Source organism: Lathamus discolor, chromosome Z (assembly GCF_037157495.1).
Source record: "Lathamus discolor isolate bLatDis1 chromosome Z, bLatDis1.hap1, whole genome shotgun sequence".
In the NCBI taxonomy this organism is placed as follows: Eukaryota; Metazoa; Chordata; class Aves; order Psittaciformes; family Psittacidae; genus Lathamus; species Lathamus discolor.
In genome coordinates this window covers 7,232,950-7,252,509 of record NC_088909.1, presented here as the reverse complement: position 1 = coordinate 7,252,509, position 19,560 = coordinate 7,232,950, and positions in this window count along the sequence as shown.

Here is a 19,560-nt window from a genome sequence, read left to right as displayed (position 1 = left end):
TAAAAGGATTTAAACAATATCCTGCTTATTGCAGAAAACCAACACTGTGTGTTCCTTTACTGTAGCAAAGAGGATGCAGAATCTTGGGACACAGTAAAGCCCACAAAGTGCCCTTCCCTTACCTCTGCATTCTGATCCCCATCCTTGTGTTCCACGGGCTTTCCAAAGCTTGCAGCACTTTTTGCATGCTGAGTTATCTGAATGGGAGATACTACTATCTGTTCAATTTCCAAAAATTTCTGGCCATTGTGTAACGTCTATTTTGAAATGTGCATTCGGGAATGCTCTCTCATCCTTTTTCACTCTTATAACGTATTTTAATGACTTGGTTTCAAGGGTCTTTAGTGTCTTCTATGCAAAAGCTTTAAAATTGAGTATTTACTTGTTTGCATTTGTCAATGAGATTTTAGATTATTTGGGAATTGCGTCCTCTTGGCTACATGTTTCAGGTCTTTATAGCAGACCTGTCCAAATAATTTTGAATTCAGCTGTCAGAGTTAGCTGAATAAACAGGTTTATATGACCCTGTCTTAAGACCAAATCCCAGACCATTCAGATAATGGGGCTTATGTAAGCTAGTACCCAAACTGCAGCTATTCTAAAACTAAAAACATGAGAGAGAACCAGTGATTCTTTGGTGCCTGAATGTGTCCAAAATTACATCATTTGTGTACGCAGAGTTAATTTTGACTGAACCAGCAGTGTATATACCAACCGTGGGCTCCTTCTTATCTCTCCTACATCAACCCAAGGAGATGCTGTCTGCATTAGACTCCTTACTACCCGCAGGTAGGACACTCTAAACCCCAAACTGCTAGACTATATAAAATGAGGACCAGACTGATACTAGGACAAACAAGACAAGATACCACTATGAAGTCTCTAGAAACAAGACAACAAGCACAGATAAACCAGTTTCGCTCACATTCTTACATTTAAAAGTAGCCAATCAGTTATTCATAGTATTTTATGCAGGCAAAAATGCAGTAAAGAGCATGAGCACAGACAGAGTGGGTACATCAGATTTAAGAACAGCAGAGCAAGTCACAGGATCTCCACCGGCCTCAGACATGCAGCAGTGGGTGTTTTCCCAGAGAAGTATCTGCTGGAGAGTCTAAGGAGTTAGATGGTGGGATGAACGTTTCTCATCTGAAAATGGGTGTTGGCTCCCGTCAAAATCTGTCTCAATCTCTCCCCAAGAAAGCAATTGCCAATACTTCTATGCAACTTGGCATGATTATCTGTCTGTTTTCCAGGGGAAAACTGCTACCCTGTCTCCACCCTTGTATGTGATAGTGGAGGCTTAGCAACTGCATGCAGACCTCAGTGACAGACATGAGGTGAAGAGCTCAGTATATAGATAAGGAAAATATAAAGGTTTTTTTGTCAAGGCACTGCAAACATAGGGCATTAAGCGCCATAAATGCACTACTAAAAAAATAAAAAAAATAAAAAATGGAAGCAGAAAGCATTTCATTTAGATCTTTAAATTTTAAATCCTTGTAAATGAAGAATGGTCAATTTTATAAAAGCTTAAACTTCTGAAAACTTGTGAGGTCAATTGCTGCTTGAAATCTTTGGTTCAGATGTCCACTCTTCCTTGGGGAAATGATCAGACCCTAGAGAAGAGCAATCAGGAGACCCATTCAGAAAGGATTATCAGGAACAGAGTCACTTCTGTCTGAATTTCAGACTTCTTGACACTGACCTCAGAAAAATCCTGGCAAGTGTTTTTACAATTACTATATTAACTAGAATCTTCAAAAGGATTTTTTTCAAATTCCTCAATTCTTTGCGAATAGATGACATTTAGCTGCATATCACTTAAGTTCATAATCCTCTTAAAAACATGTGGTCTTGATTTGGCACCATTACTTTCCATTTGATGCTACTCTGTGACTCTGTATCAGATAATTGCATAATTTATTTGCCTTGCATATTGAACTGAGGTCTGAACACTGCTCTCCCAGCCCAATTACTCCAGACTAATGAACACTGAGCCAGAATACACTGCTAGAAAACCAGAATCAAGGAGAACAAGAATCAGTGGGCACTGCTATATATTTTTTCAAGAACATAAAAGGGTCAGTGCAGAGCTGAAATTTTATTTGCTTATAAAAGTGTCCCATTTGTAACTCCCCCTTTAGAAAGAGTTTCATCCAGCTACTGAGTGGTACTTTCATCGCTTACCATATCTTTCATTTTACACCCACAATTAATATTACTCACAAATGAAAACCCTCGGTTGCTTGTCTGCATCATTTGTCCACTTGTTTGACAGCTGATGCAACTATTTTGGAGCGTAAAAGAGCGTCTGCACATTTGGAGGCTACTTTGCTGTCTAATTAGGTTTTTAACTCTGTCTGGTGCAGAAATCATATACCACCATGCTCCAACCCTGAAATCTTTTATAATACATGATGATCAGGTTTCAGACCACCTAAATAAGCAAGACATAAGCAGCTTTATGTCCTGTTCAAAAAGAATATTCAAAATAAGCTTTATGAAATTAAAAGGAAACTAGATGGTAACCTCACTGACACATTAGATGCATACTTGCCTCAATATCAAACATAGGACAGATATCAAAAAGTGTCAGTATTTCAGAGCTAACCATGTTAAGACTTCTTTTTAAAATACCGAAGACAACTGCTTCTCTCAGGCGGAATGAAGGGGATTCCTCAGATGATTCTATAGGCACTCCTATTTCCACCTGGAAAAATTCATCTCGACTCTTTCCTCCAGAAGGAGCAGGTTATTTTGAGGTTCCAGACATGTTAAAAATATATCTCAACATATGCATGTGTTCACCTTGCAAACCACATAGACTTAAACACACACTTTAAGCTCCAGGTGAGCCTCTGCGCTATCCTGAGTGAGGAGGGGTTTAGGCATGTATTTACACCCTTTAGGAATGGGGGCAAGAGGAAATTCAGTAGGGCTTGGTACCACTTATACTCCACTTGCATAAGCTGGAATTAGGCATCACAGCATTCTGGAAAGCCTCCCTGCTCAAAAGAGCAAGCATATTTCTGGACAGGCTTTCATGATGGTTTGTGCTCAGTCCACGTAAACAGGAAACCGGCTTTGCTTTGTCACAAGGAAAAATTCTCCTGTGCCAGTCATTTATTTCATCACAAATCAAAATTTCCTTTATGCAAAAGCTGAAATAGTTTAGTGGTATCAGTTGTCATGTCTTGACTTTAAAATCAGAAAACTTCTTTCCACTAGATTGTCATCATCAGGAGGTAGATTGTTAAATGATGGTTAGTCAGAAAGTAGATTCGTCCCACAGAAAATCATCTTAGGGGAGATACAGGAAAGGAAAGTAAACATACTATAGTAGTACAATCTAGGATAATTTCTACCTTTACTCAGGGGAGGTTTCCCACCATACTTTATCCAAAGGCTTATTTTTCTTTATAGTATACATCTACAATAGAAATTCAAAGAAGTAAAACCTTGCAGTAGATTTGGAGGCTTTTAAAATGCCAATCATGAGAGTAAAAATCAAGAGCATCTTGATTTTTAAATAAAACCAGTGTTTTCTGCAAAATTATGATTAGTTATATTTTGATTTTCTAGGTTTGCTGTAAATGGAAGTGAATCGGGCAACATTCCCCATCATGATTGCTTTCTGTGTGAAGAGGTCTTTTTCAGGCTGGGCTGGCTGCTGCTGTTTTAATCAGAAGGTTGTCTATTTGTATGTTAATAGTTTCATCCTGCTTTATTAGGCTTGTTGATGAAAAAGCAAAAATCAGATGCTCTACTATTTTCAAGCTTCACTTATTAATCTGTGATTTTTTTTGGTGCCAACACAGAACCATTTCAGCATCCTCTGCCTTAAATCCTCTTAATGAAAGCATGAAGAATGACAATATACTTCCTTTCATAAAGCAGAAAGCTGTGCCAATTCACTTTCAACATGCTCATTCAGTGGAACTGAGGTAAATATGTTGCTCCACAGGTGCTTCTCCTTGCAATAACATACTCCCTAGTAATCCATTAAATTCATCTCATGCTCTGTTTAGTGCCTGCTCTGTGAACTGCCTAGCTGGTTAAGGTCATTGTGATAATAGCACCAGGTTAAACATCATGGGTATGTTGAACTCTGACATTCATCCACTGTGGCCACAATATAGATAAGAAATGATGGGCAGTATTAGATGCGTAATACCTACCCAGACTGACACGATCTTTCTCCTCTGTGGCTCCTTATAAGCAAAACACCATGGGATTAGGCAAATGTCTTTAAACCTGAATCTCGAGACTCCTTAAAACAATTTAGTGCCTTTAGAAACAACAGATCAGCAACTGGAAGCTTGCCTGGTTTTTTGCATGTATTGAACTAGCCCAAATGATTGAGCAGGAGGAGGCTGAACATCCCATGGGGCCAGGTGGAGGGTTGGTGAGTACCTGTGCTTGTGTGATCTGAAACAGCACCTTGTGCCATCCCTGCCTGGGGAGAAACTGAAAAGTCATCACTGCTTTGTTCCTATCTTCCCAGCACAGGGTTTAAAAAGAAACTTGGTATAACTCCTGGATGATAATCTCTTTCATTAGAGAATTCCTGTTAAAGGCAGACAAATAATTGCCAGTTAGAAAGTCACTATTAAATTCAGCCCAAATTCAGCCCAAGCAATCCTTTCCAAAAGCCTGATGGGTTTTATTTTATTATTTCCTTTGCAGGGTGTTAGGAAGTGTAATCACTGGTAACTAATCAAACTTCTTTCAAATACCCACAAATATATAAAGAGAATGAAATGATTAATTATTGGGCTAAGCCATTTCAAATGAGACCTCATCTAAATGAGCAGATTTATTTCCAGAGCAAGCTGGGTGTAAATTTAGCTGGTTTTCAAAGCTCTGAATTTAAAGCACACTTGGATTTCAGGATGGAGTGGGTTATGGGTGGCTGTATAACCTCTCCCAGACATCCAGCAAAGCACAGCAATAAAAACTAGACTGCAATTTTACAAAATATTTCTTTAAACAAAATGTTACCAGGGTAAATAAGTGCTACCGTTGGGTGCTTCTAATTATAGGCAGGAGAAGGCTGGGCATTACACTCAGAGGATATTTAAAAACTCATTTTTTTAAATGAGCATTCTTTCCCCCCTTAACTGTTTCATTCAAGGAGAAAAATAATAATTAAAAAAAAAAAGCTTTGTTAAATTTCTTTCCCTATCTTTATGTTGTTCCTGTGATTTCCAATCAGTTCCTCACTTGCCTGCTTTGTTTCTTTCATTTCTTCCAACGTTTCTACCTATTTTAGTTCAGGGTGGAGCACTAAGGAGTAAAGAAAACAAGTATCTTTGGTTTCCCTCTTGCCATCCTAGAGTACACAAAAATCTTGCTACAGGAACTTTAACTCAGCACCATTATCCCAGTCTACAGAAGTTATGATAATCATAGATAATCTCTAGCAGTCTCTTTCCTTAGTAATGTCACAAGCTTATTTTTACCTATCTCTTTAAAAAAGAATATTGTAGGAACAATATAATTGTATCCACCCAAACCTAACCTCACAGAACTGCAATACGTGCCTCCAGAAATAAGCAGTATTGCCCATATTAATAAATAAACAATTAGAAATTAGCACTAATGTATATGTTGAATACTCTTGTTCTCTGGCAAAAAAATTGTGCAATTCAGTTTTATGCAGAACAATGTACACGTTTTTTCAGATTCTAAATTTATTTAACAAAATAGGTACCAGTGCCACCAAAGTCCTACTTGAAGAAACAACCCAAAACTTAGCTGGTAAAGAAAACTCAATGAACAACATAGGTTGCACACATTGTGCACATGTGGGCATTGCATCTGTGCTTTGCAACTGCTCCTGGACTGAAACTGTCAGCACCAGAATCTTTGCAGAAATATGCCTTTAAATGCAAACAAACACTTATGGAAAGCATGTTCTTGGTCTGTGAATATCTAATCACAATTAATCAGAGTTGTCCCCACAGTGGAAATGCTTTATAAGGAGGGTGAGGTGTGCTGACGCTTGTCCGGCCCTGCAAACACCAACCTAAAGTAGTTCTTCATGCAGTGTTAGCATTGGGCAGTCTTATTTTCTGTGGCACACACTTAACAGCCAGGTCTTTAATACTTGTCCCCAAGGTAATTGACAAAACACGTTTCTAATGTTATTTAACAATTTTAATGACAGCAGCTGAAAGATACATTTAAAATAAAACAACATTCTAAGCCAAACTTTGTATCAAATGACAGGGTTCCCAAATTTGCTATTCCATAATGCTCTATTTCTATAAAAACTCTCACTGAGGCTGTAGGTCATAAAAGAAGAATGAAGCCTTGGAAAGAGATACAATGACATACAAAGTGCGGGATTACATGCAGTGGCCTGTGGCAATTCCTTATGTCAATCTGGGTAGTGATGCTCTTCCAGCATCATTTTTTTCTTCTTCTTTTTTTTTTGTCATCGCACAATTCCATTGTGAAATATTCTTTTCATGAAGGAGGAAGAAAGAGCTGGTTACACCCTGCAGTGTTTTGGGGAAGACTAAGAAGCGTGGTTTGCAGGGAGTATGTGTGAAATATGACATTTCATTATGTGTAATTATTTTTTAACCAGTAATGTTCATGTTGAAATGAGTTTCTTATTTTTGGAATGCATGGGGAGTGGTTGGGGAGGGGAGTCATGTTTTCTCCCTTTAATAAACTCAAGTCATTCTTATGCTAAAGTAATTTCTCAACAAAACAAATTTCTCTCCATCTGGGTAATGGCACACCCAAATGTGATTACATTACAAGGGATTTTAAATTAAATTTCAAGGTAGAAGCATTCTTAACCCAATGCATTTGTCTTTATCATCATTGGATCTAAAACGATAAAAGACTTGAACTCACTTTTAAATGGCAGTTCTATGCTTGCTTCTTACAGCAACGTGGGTTTGATCCGACATGCTCAGAAACTTGTGCTCTGGGTCAGGCCCCAAAACTCTCTCAAAAGGTGGAGCAGGAACGGCCATATCTATTCCAGAAAGACAGGGGAGTTATAGAAGAGGCTCACTTAGTTTAGATTCTTTCTGAACTTAAATGAGCAATACCACATGCTGCTCCAGGAGGCTTTTCAAGTCACAGCACTAGAGGGCTAGGAAGAGGCGGGACACACAGAACTGGCACAGTCAAAAATAAACGATTTCCAGACTTGTACCAAATCAAGTCATCATCTTGAAAAATCAGAGTCTGCAGTTTTAGGAAACTCCTAAATGTCTCCCACCCTGATATTTTAAGAAGAAGTGGTTACATGCACATGCAAAGGAGCTGGATGCCCAAATGACTTGTGGTCATCTGCCTTCTTGTGCTCATGGTGTTACATTTTGGATGCAAACCCAATTTTGTTTAAGCCCATAGCCAACAAAATGCAGTAAATAAAAATAGAATGTATGAATCTCTCTTGAGTACTGTCTTTCAGCTATCAATGCTTATAAAATGAATGAGATCAGAATTTGTCATCGCAGCATTATTTGTCCATTTTTCCCTGGGAACCTGACAGCTATCAGCTGATTTTACATTTAATCCAGCAACAGAACATGGATTTTACCAACCCCTGTTATTTTTCTGTGCTGGACTTCAGAAAGGACCAACATGGAAGTGACCAGACAGCCCAGCACAACACCGCACAACAGAGCCAGACCAGGGTTTACATCTTCCTGGGAGCCTGCCCTGAGGCCAGCGGGTGAGGGTTTGGTAGGAAATCAGAGCAATATCTTTAATGCTGTTCTTCCTGGGGGCTTTCCCTTTGCCACCCAGACTGAGGGACTGCACTGTTCAGTGAACCATTTCTAGGATTAATTTTGGATGCACTGGAAATATGCTACTCTAGTGCATCTGTGCGCACACACTTATTGCTTTGGGTGCCTGCACATACGTATGTTTTTTTAGCTAATACCTGTGTCCCATTTAACAATATCCTCTTTCTGAGAGACCTGCTGGGGGGGGGGGCAGAAGTGGCACTGCGTTTCTCTGTGAACATCCATTGCCACGCAGAAACAACTTAATCTTCACAGCATATTCCCTCCGTAACTGCCTGTGCATGAGATTTCCAAATGCTCAGACATAATTCTCTCACTGGAGAGTACAGGCTGATTATGACAAACTCCGTCAATTTTATTAGCCACACAGATGTTATAGATATATGTAAAAATCAACCATAATTCTTCCCGTGATGTGCATAGTGGCACTGCTGCAGACTGTGCCTTTCCCCTGAGCAACCCCAGAGTTTACAGACTTCCTGCCATTCAGCCTCCATGTGGCCCCCGAGCTAAGATGATCTTAAAAAGAGAAATATTAAAAGGATTAAAAATGACACTACTGAGCCAGTGGGTGCCTGCAACCACACAGTCCCAACTGCTGATGAAAACTGAGGCAAAATGCAGGGATGAGGCTGCTGCCCTGCAATCCCACTGTGTGTGGGAGCTCTCCTCTGAGGTGTACCAAGTTAATCCGCCAGCAGGTTTGTGTGCATCATAGCAGTCATCCCCCAGCGAATGCCTCTGATGCTGAATACTATGTGGCTGCATCTCTGAAGCTGACAGGGGGCACAGCTGAGCTGTGCAATCACTGACATCTTCCCATAGTCCTTTACACTTGCCATGGGGTCATGATGCTCACTGTGTCTGTCTGTGCAAGGCTGGATGCAAAATGCATTCTTGAATTGCTATGAGAAATACCTGTATCAAGATCATTCAGCCCAAACCTTCCCTGGTTCCCAGCACTAGGCCTCAAAGGCTCAGCAAGCAGAAGGAAAGCGATGGTTACAATTTAAAGATGAAACCTATAGGGTTGCTGGCTTGAAGTCCCTGTTGCAACACTCGTCTAGGAAGCCAAGGACAGAAGCTGAAATGCAGGAGAGGCAGGTCTAGGAGTGAAGAGACCCATCAACACTTAGCCCTTAAACCCGCTGCACCTCAGTCTTCCCATCTATAAGAAATCTTCAGGTTTAATAACCTAGAAAGTGCAATGGGCCATGTGTGCAGGGTGAAAGTAATTAGTAACTGTGAAGTACAGAGAAACTGTTGGTGAAAAGAATCACATAAATGCGAAGTTATTATGGGCACCCAGTTACCATAGCGATTGGTGTCTCAGAAATGCTAATAATAGTAAAATAAATAATACAGGGCAGGCAGGAAGAGCCCCTAGAGATGAATGCGAGCTGCTCCCCTCCTGAGGGACTGCATGTACTGCTTTCTCAGCGCTCCTTGCCCCACGCTGGCTCCAGCTCAGCTCCCTCCCGGGGTAACACGCTGTGCTGCTGCAGGAGCGCCAGGTCAGCCAAGTGAGAGCGGAACTTTTAAGTGCTTTATTATTTTGAGGAGTCGTCAGAGAAAACAAAACCCCCACAACTGCAAATAATTGAAAACGTCAATAATATTTTGACTCGTTCACGTCTTGTGAGGTTTACTATAGCCCTGTTAAGCACTTTATTGCTGTCCCTCCAGTGATGTTAATTAAGTTCACCATAGGCTCACAAGCCCTTTTTTCTCCACCTCTCTTTCTTCCCCTCTCTTTAAACAAGCAAGCACGTTGCCCAAGTATAATGCCGAGCAATGGGAGCTGTCATACAGTGGAAGGCACCCAGACAACAGCAGATTAGAAGGAATAAGGATGAAGTATCCTTCAGTATGACGGTAAACATTTTTCCATAAATAGGTTTTCCAGCAATGTTATCTGAGGGATTGTGAAAGTCCAAAGAAAGTGTTAAAGAGCCATACCGAACAAAGAGCATCAATCCGCTGCCTTGCGCCAATGTCAGGTCAAAATCTGTTTTACCCACATACAAAGCGATGATTAGAGCTGAACGCCTTAGTCAAGTGTTTCACAGCTTTCCCACATAATTTTATATTTATATAATGTCTTTATCAATACTATCAATTTTATATTTATTTAATGTTTTTATCAATAAGGGAATCAAATGAGGAGAACAGAACAAACAATAAGCCAGGAGAAAGATATATCCCTGCTCTCCCTCTCTATATGTCTCAAAAAACAGCACCATGCTGTTTATCCCACTCCCTCTCCCAATAAATCCTCTGCATCATCTGCTGACCATCCTCCTTCCACACTCCTGCTACACTCCTCAGTGCATATCCCATGCTCTGCTGTCTCAGTAACCAAAACCAGCGGGCCTTGGGCTTCTCCTCAGAGCTGGGAAGCATGTAGGAATCAGCAGGACTCAACAGATACTTAGATAGTGGTGAGGTGGATTCTGCTCTTATGACTGTGCAAATCCAACCATGACTTTGTACAGGAGAATTTAGGTTGGTGCCTTCCTTCTCAGACTGCCTGTTGAGATTTCAAGTGTCTTGCACTGAGTTGTCTACCTTGAGCAAATCAGAAAAGAAAATGCCACTTTGCAGTTAAGAGTGATGCAAAATCCCACAGGATGTGCTGCCCAGCCCGTCTTATCCAAACAAACATTGTTTTACAAAGCTTTTGTAATGCAACCAATTCTCTTACTGAACATACTTCCACTAAGTTGGAAATGCATTTTGTTATGCTTTTTTAAATTAGGTGAGTAGGAGTGTTGGTCAGTGCCAATCAGAATAAGAATAAAATTCTTTAGCAAGCTACAACCAAGAACACACCTTTTCTGTCCAAGTTTTGCTCACTGAAGGCTGGTTGATGCTCACATCTCTCCTTTCATTTTAGACTCCGGACGTACACACAGCTGATAAATTAGACTAATACATTACCTTATAACACCCAGAAGCACTAACTCCACTGCTGAGAACTGTACCTATAGAACCACCAGAAGTCCACCCCTACTCTTCCTGATGTCTTTGCTTGCAGTCTGCAGAGGGATGCTCAGAGGGAACTATTTCTCTATCTGGCTGGACTACAAGGACACACACATTCTGGGTCACTGCATGTCAAACCAATGAAGGGAAGAAAAATAATTTGGTGTCTTTGCTTCCACTCAAACAACACTCTGGCACAATATGGCCCTGTTGCAGTGTCCTTTCCAGCCCCCCGGTAAATCATTCAAACCACCTCAATTAATCTCTTCCCAGTTTAACACTAGCTAGATATACTATCTGATGGATGCTGAAGGATTTAGTTCTTGGAACAGTCTAACCTAATGGAAAGTACCAGTGAACCCTTTATCTACCAACTTAATCACGAGTCAACGTAAATGTTTCAGCAGGACTTCTGACCACTCGTGTGATGAAGCAACACAAATAAGAGAGATGAATCAAGTATGACAACTCACATGGCAGGACTGGGAGACAGGACAGAAAGTGGAGGTGGAAGTGGTTGGTTTAGGAGATGAGGCATTCCATTTTTGCCATGACTCATGCAATGCAAATCAATCAGCGATAAGATGCAGTGACATCATGAGAAAAGATGGGGGAGGAAAGAAAAGTTTCCACCCTTTCCAAGCCTGGAAGTAGTAGAAGCAAAAATAAGTAAAACGTCTGATGGAATGGGAGGGGAAAGATGAAGACTGTGTAATACCTCCAGATTCCACAAGTGTTGAGGTTAAATTAGCTTCTCAGATACTCAAGCAATACAAATGGGTGTTTTGAGATGCAAATGAATCAGAAGATTGTAAGGAAGCCAGCATAAGAGATGATGCTGCAGACAGAAATCTTGCAAATTAGTATAATAAGCAAAGCACTGAATAACCAGGAAGGAACTGCGCTTTATTTGAGCAACAGTTTGCTCATACCCAGATGAGTTTTGAAGATGGTGACACGTGATCAGTGATAGCCATCTCACAACCTCTGAAAGCTTCTCTGTACTTATGATTGTACAAACCAGCAGACCTACTACTTGTCTGAGTTGCACTGTTCTGTGGAACAGGGGACTGACAGCACCAGAGGAATGGACCAAAAACTGTGATGTTGGAGGATGAAATAGAGCAGTTGGAAACAGTTCATTACTAACCAAAAGAGACTTAAATCTGGACAATCAGCTGAAATATTTTTCAGGATTAAAGGCTTCCTCCCTTAGATTGCCCGCTCAACAACCCCAGCTCATGGCTGTATTAGATAAACCATTATCCCCATATATTTGACTGAAGAAAGAATTAGGAGGGTGAGTGTTTCTTCTGAGACAATCAAGGACATTTTCGAGAACACCGGATGCATTTTGTGCTCTGCTCCTCAGCCTCTCCAACACATATGCCATGTAAACCAAGCAACAATGTTGCTTTTCCTTCCCACAGTAATATTTCATACACAGGATTTGGGATTCTACCAGTAGAGAATCAATTTGGCCCACTGCCATATGTAATTATGTTACACAGAATTATCCCTTTTCTGTCCCTTCTGTTTGTGGCTTTGTTGGTTTAGGAATATAAAACCTATCCTAAGACTACATACCATTTCAGCCGTATTTTCATGCAGGAGCAAGCGAGGAATAGAGAAACAGGTTGTCATTTTCATTAGCAGTCACATTTGCTTCTTGCTATGTAAACTATTTCTTCTTCCAAGGCCATCCATGTATCTTTTTGCAAGCAAAATTTAATCCTGCCCTGGAGACTACAAAATCAGTTTCTATAGGAATCTATGTGATGTCAGAAATCTGGTCTCCTTACTCCGTAGCAGAATTCCAAAGGCACAGCTGCTCATGGGCACAAGTCATATTAGAACAAATCCTGGTCTGAACACTTTCCTCATGCAGACTCCAGGAAGACACAAAGATGTTCACCTAAAACACTAGTCTACCCTACTCGCACCGTATCAGAAGAAATTATTACTTGTTCCCTTAATGACTAGTCTACTCTGATAAACATGCAGCTGCTAATAAATTTGAGAAGACTTATGTAAAGTAATCCAAAACTTCCTTAACAATCCCAGAGTGCAATTTCACTACTTATCTATTTATGGTCCATAGCAAGTGATTTTGTCCATTTGGATAATTGCATGACTGCTGCCTTTCCAGCTTTGTGAAAAAACTGTATTACTAACTACTGTAAAATAATACCTGGAAACAAAACTGCCAACAAAAGTATTATTCTGGTTTAGGAAAAAAATAATTAAACAGGCCATGTTGAGAAGCTAGTAGGTTTCTTATGTGGATGTTCCAGTTATGTATACATATAATTTCAAATTCATGAAAACAGCATATGTGCTACCAAGAAAGATGATGATTCTTTCCTTCTGCTGAAGAGAATGCTGCTTTATACTCATTTCTATTTCTTTAAGGCCAATTGCTGGAATACCTTTTTAATGTGATACAGCAAAATTTCCAGTAGCAAGTGATTGATGCAGTTAAGTGCAGGTTCCTCGTCCAGCAATGTTAGCAATATAAGTAGGTGATTTCGTAGCACGTGTTCCCTTCCCATCTATAGGAGAAAACTGTAGTCATAATTTGTAATAATTTACAGTAAGGTGGACACTGGTTTCATTCAAAGCAATGCTATTTCTGTCTAGAAATGTTGGGATTTAAGCATGCAACTCCCATTAACATTAATGGGAGTTACATGTTTAAATCCTCTGCGCATTGTGATGGGAATATGTTCCATGGAATCTAATTAATCTGAAGAACATCACATACATTTGGGAACATTCATGTACAATTTCAGTGGCATATGGATTTGTCTTCAATAAAGCTTGCCAGTATCTGGTAACAAAGACATTAACAATCTACTGTACATTTAAATAAAGGAGACTAGACTATATGTTTTCCCAGCTCAGTGTAGGCAGCTACAAAGAAGCTTTTGAGTATAAACAAATACAGAATTGAGAAAATAAGGAAGAAGGTGGCATTTTAAGAATGTGAATATTTGGAGAATGCCGGGGAATGAACACAGAGGAGGCTGTTCGTTTATAGGTTAGATGCATTTTCAACAGGAACCGAGCAAATGTGAAAAAAGAAAAGAAAAAAATATGGAGTGAGGATAAAAAGAATATTCAGACTCTGGCTGTTTCCCACACACCAAAGATAATGTGAATGGAAGTGATTTTGTTTTAGGGGTCAGAGCAGAGGCTGATATTGCAACCTTTCCAGATCCTGAAAAACATCATTTGATAAAAATAACTGGCCCCGTTGTTCTTGTGATCCTAAGGAGGCTATTTTACATGAAGACAACAGCAAAACAGCAAACAGCAAGTTTTAGTGCTTTGGAAACAAAGCACTAGAGACACACTGCTGCTGGAAAGTGTAACAGAACATTAAAGCACATGATAAGTTAGCAGGAATCAGCAAAAAGTTAATAGGAAACCACAATGACAATATGTCTGTGCAGTTCAGTACAATATTTCTCTCCTTTTTTCTCCCCCTCTCCTAACAGGATGAGGAATTTAACAGGACACAGGAAAGCAGTATCTTAGTAAAGAAAGAAAGGAACAAGCAGAGATAAAGAAATAATGGTTCTTGCCACTAAACAAGCTATTCAATTTTAAGAACATTTGTTTATAAAAGTTTGACAAGACCTTACTTGCCCGGACCTTGATGATCCTCAGACCTTCTTCAGAAGGGTTTCCTTTGTCTAAATGAAGAAATGTGTGACCAAAACAGCCAGAAATTAATCATTATTTTTGAAGCCTCATTTTGAAACATGTTTTTAAGGCCTGGTACTCACAGAAGGACATTTAAGTCTTTCAGAGGAAGCAAGAGCCTTGAAACCCTCTCAAATCGGACGTCTGCCTGAGACCACGCATGGACAAGCTATGTGCAATGGGTGCAAACCTGAACAGAATCCTGTGCAGCTATGTATTTATGTCAGCTTCTATAGATGAATTAAGATAGTTTAATTACTACAAACGCTGTGAAATTTTGTGTTTACCTTTATAATCCATTACATAGCCAACACACAGATCAAGAATAAGGAGGTGAAAACACTGCAGGCTCTGCAGCCCTGCATTTGGGGGAGTCGCAGAAAACAGTTGCATTACAAGCAGCAGCTGAACTGAGACTGAAAAATCACCTGCAAGCTTCTATAAATAAATAATTAAAATCAGCAGCTGAAGAATTAAATCTAAGGATTTTTTTAAAGTGTTTTAAAGACTTCTTGCTGAACTATTTTTCTTATTTTCTAGAAATCTAAAGCTCTCATTGTAAGTCCAAGAATAGAGGAAGTCACAGAAGTTGCATACAGGCCTGCTTGGATGTAAGTTTTAATATGGCCTATTGTGATCAGAAAAGGAGAAAAATATATGCCACATGCAGAGCATTTGTGAACCAAAGCCCTTTTCTCTCCCACAGTAACAGCTTGTATGAAATGAAGTGTCATCTTTATTTCAGATTGCTGTTAACTGTGCATCTTTTTTGTTTGTCCCTTAATCATGCAGCTTTTTTCTCCTATCAGATCCATCACTGCTAAGTGTTAAAGCCAACAAAGACCATTTGCAATTCATCTTTTCACTTGGTATTAAATACTCATTTTACAGGAAAAAAACACATCTTTCTTAAAAAACATAAAAAAGACAAACAGGACCTACGCTGTTTTTACAGATCATGATTTAAACATCATCCTGAAAAGTAGTGTTAAAATGATAAACATCTTGTGATGTGTTAATGTTTAATGATGATGTTATTGTATATGGAGATTAGATCTCTATCAGATGTGGTTTTGAAGATGATACCTGGACTATGGAAAGATTTTCAAAGGTATTTTTCTTGCTAAGAAATAGCCAGCTCCTTGTATATGACTCCTTCTAAGTATCTCAAAACCATTACAAGTGTTTCACCCTCCGGTTCAGATTTCAGAACTGCTGTTTATCTATTTTAAAGATCTCTGCAATGAAAAAAAGAACTGTAATTAATGAAGGGTTTAGGCCTTACTGTATACATACACAAGTTTATCTACCCATCCATAGATACAGACACATTTTAACTTAAAATGTGGTTTAAACTTAAAGTACTGATTGCAAAATATTGGCAAGGACCATTTTATTTAACAAAATATCTAGTGGTTTGCCTAACATCTAATTCCGCAATGACCTCACTGACGTTATCATTTTCCAAAGGGCTAACCGAGGGAGGTTTTTTAGGGTAAAAAAGAAGAGCTAAGCCTCAGAATATGGATGATCCAAGGCTTGTGCAAAAACAAAGTCACTCCAGGCAATGCATAACCTTACCTGACCTATAAACAGATACTACCTTCCCTCTCCAGTTTCCATTTACCAAACCCAAAACTTCCCCGAACACGTAAGATGACAATTCCTACTCCATGGTACTCAAAGCAACTTGTCAAGGCTCTTGTTAGGGTTGGGTGCCAGCCTGCAGCACCACACACTGATTACCTGTTCCAGTCTCCTCCTGCTCTGAATGGCCCAGCAGAAAACACTGCTCTTGCTGTAGAACGGCACAAACATGCAAATAGATCACAGGGAAGATGTACGTGTTAGGAGGAACTACAAAAATGAGCAACTTCAGAAGCAAAACTTTTAAAATTGAATCGAAACCCAAACAAACTGTTCTAAATTTACCTTTGGAATTCATTTGGAAGCAAAAGAGAAGAAAATGTATGAATAGTGCTAACATTCCATTTATTAGGGTCCTGAGCTCCCTGCATGCTTTGCATGTCTATCTACACGTGTACATAAAGAAGAAATCAGATTACAATTTCAGTATATATTTTCTTTTGAAGAGGAAGATCAAATTCATGTGTTAAGTCCATATGGCAGTCTCTGGCACAACAGGTCTGTTAGCAGAATTGTAAAGGTGTTTAAAACAAAGTACATTTTATATATGGGTCTAGCTGTCACAAGAATAGTTCATGTCTTATAAGGCCAAAGTATATATGGTGAAGACTCAGATGGACTTTACTCCACGGAGAGGTTAATTCGTAACATTCTAATTCAAGTTTCTACCATCTTCATAGGTATGTGGTATTGAAAAAAATGAGCTAATAATCTGGTGCAAAACAGAAAGGCCTGTATCATTCTTCTAAAATATGCTATTGCCTCTTGAAGCCAAGAAAGAACAAAAAAATCCCTACTTTTTTAAGGATAGTAACATTCTAATAAATCCAATGCTACAGAAAGCACTTAGGAGCACACTGACACAGTACCATCTACAGAATTATGGACAACCCTAGGACTCTGCCAGATTGAAGCTTAATACAGAAATAGAATAAATTGATTCAAGAAGTCATCTTGAACACCACTGTTCAGCCTGAGTGCAGTTTAGTCTCTAATGATTAAATGTTATTTCTTTATAAGCTTCATTCTGGCCAAAACTATCTTGCATTAATATTTTCACAAACTATGTCCCAAAATAAACATTTTATATATGATACAAATACCAAAGTCACTTCAGTTCACTTACTGTGGTCATGACCAATTTGGCAAGATTTTGGGAAGGGAGGAGAAATTTAATAAATCAGATATTTTCATGATTTAGTATTTGCAAAGGTCAGAAACCAGCACACAATATCTCCCAGCTCTGAATTACACATCAGTTAATAGACCAAAATTTTCCAAGAATCCCAGCCAAAACCTGGCATCCAACAGAGGAACTTTATCAAACTGTCCTATCCTTTAGGCTCTTCCCTCCCATCGTTACATCCTGAAGAAATAGAGTGCAATAATGGACACAAGCACCAGTTCTTAAATTAAGAAACTGACAGCAGGGAAAGGATGAATGGCAATAAACTTGGTTTTTTTTACTTCAGTTGCATTTTACTTTCATTAGCAAATGTAGCATTTGCACTAGAAGATGATAAACTATGTAAATTTGGTGACAGAGGGGGAAGTTGAGCTTTGTGCTTCACAATATATTAGAGCATCTGCAAAATCAAAGTATCTCCAGGATTTTTGTTTCACCTAATATTTAAGAAAGGCTGGGGCATCTGCAAATTCACAGCCAAATCTCACACAGAAAGCTCATCTTCAGAGCAGTGGTGATGGGCACCAAATGTGATTTTCTAAGATAGTAAGTCGACTGAGTTTCATACTTGGACTGTTTGTTCCTCTTTGCACTGGTCTATTTTCTTCTGATCTGACGCAGCTGGCTTTTAACAGAGGCACACAGTGCAATACCTGTCATATGCTGTGGAAAAGGCCATTTCCTTAGGGATACTCAGCATGTCCTCATCCAAACACCATTCTACTTCCCTTTCGTTGGATTTATCAACGTTTGACACAGCAAAACACCCAACACAGGGCTGTGCATCTTCCCATGAAGAGAAAGCACCCACTCCACAATGCTTGCATTGGTGATGCCCTGGGGGTGATGCAGTTAGGTGAAGCCACTTTCTCCACAGATGCAAAAACGTGGACTTCTGCATTCCAAAGCCACTAAGTGCAGCAAAGTTGCTATTAAGGCAACCCAACATGTGCAATTGGTACGAAAGGAGCCAGCCAACAGCTAGGAACTGGCAGGGGTGCCCCAACACATGCCCCTCCTGCATATATCATAGCATTAAAACCACCAAATGCTCCTGGTAGAAAAGCAAACAAACAAGACCAGCATAAGACCAAGATACATGAAATGCCTAAAGCAACATTAAAGCAACATTAAACAAAATTAAATAAGATATTCCCATTAAGCAGAATCACTGTCCCCATTAAGAATCAAAACTATTTAGAATCACTGGCTATTCAGCCAGTTCCCTGGGAGACTTCCAGATTAAGCAGATTTTTCCATGTGGATTTCTAATGATTAAAGGCATTATCTTGCAAATCTTTTCTCATATCTATCGTCCTTACTCAAGTGGGCAGTCCTAATGGATTAGGAGTGCTGGCTTACTCATCTCATCTACATTTATCTAATTCTGCTGATTTCAGCTTGATTTGCATGACAAGAAGAGCTCAAGCCAACGGACCTACTCTTGGAGAACAGTTTGCAAGAGAAGAATTGCAGTTTGCCTACAGCCACACATAAACAGGCACACATTAAGAACTGCCCAGACTCCGAATCACCAAAGCCTCAGTCATCTCTAGTCTGGAAGTCACATACCATGTTAGCATAAGACTGTGAAGATGCTGATAAATCCACCTGAAAGGCAAAACTTTTTACTGTAGACACATTCACACCCTAATGTGTCTAAACGGCTTCCTGACCAAAGCTGGCTCATGCCCCAGTGGCTTGAAGCTAGCCTGTGATAGCACCCGACTGTGTAGACATGTTCTGAAGGGTAAGCACATCCTATATTGACAGCGTTTAGTTGATCCTTCATAATAAAATGTGTATTCTACTGGTCTCTAATTGACTGGCCTGCTGACTGTCTCGAATTGCCTGGAGACAAAGAAATGAAATGGGACAAATTACTTTAAGAGTAATTATACTAATAAAACACAACACAGCTTCTACTGCCATCTAGAAATACTGTTAGTGTCAGGCAGAGGAGCAAGCTAGAATGTCAAATTCCACAACTCAAACCAGAAATTAAGGACTTGTTCTTTTTTTTTCAAAAAACAAAGTTGTATTTGCCACAATTTCCATAATTTATAACCCTGGAAATTAACCTTGACATCCATAAATTCCCATGTTCCAAGTTTCCTAATATTTTCTTTCCATAGATCTTCTGCTCTACCCTTTCTGTGGTCCAAACTGGATTTTGAAGATACTGTGCTGACACCAGCAGTTTGATAAAGTACAATGTCTTCTTTCTGCTTTCTCTGAGGAATACACTTATCA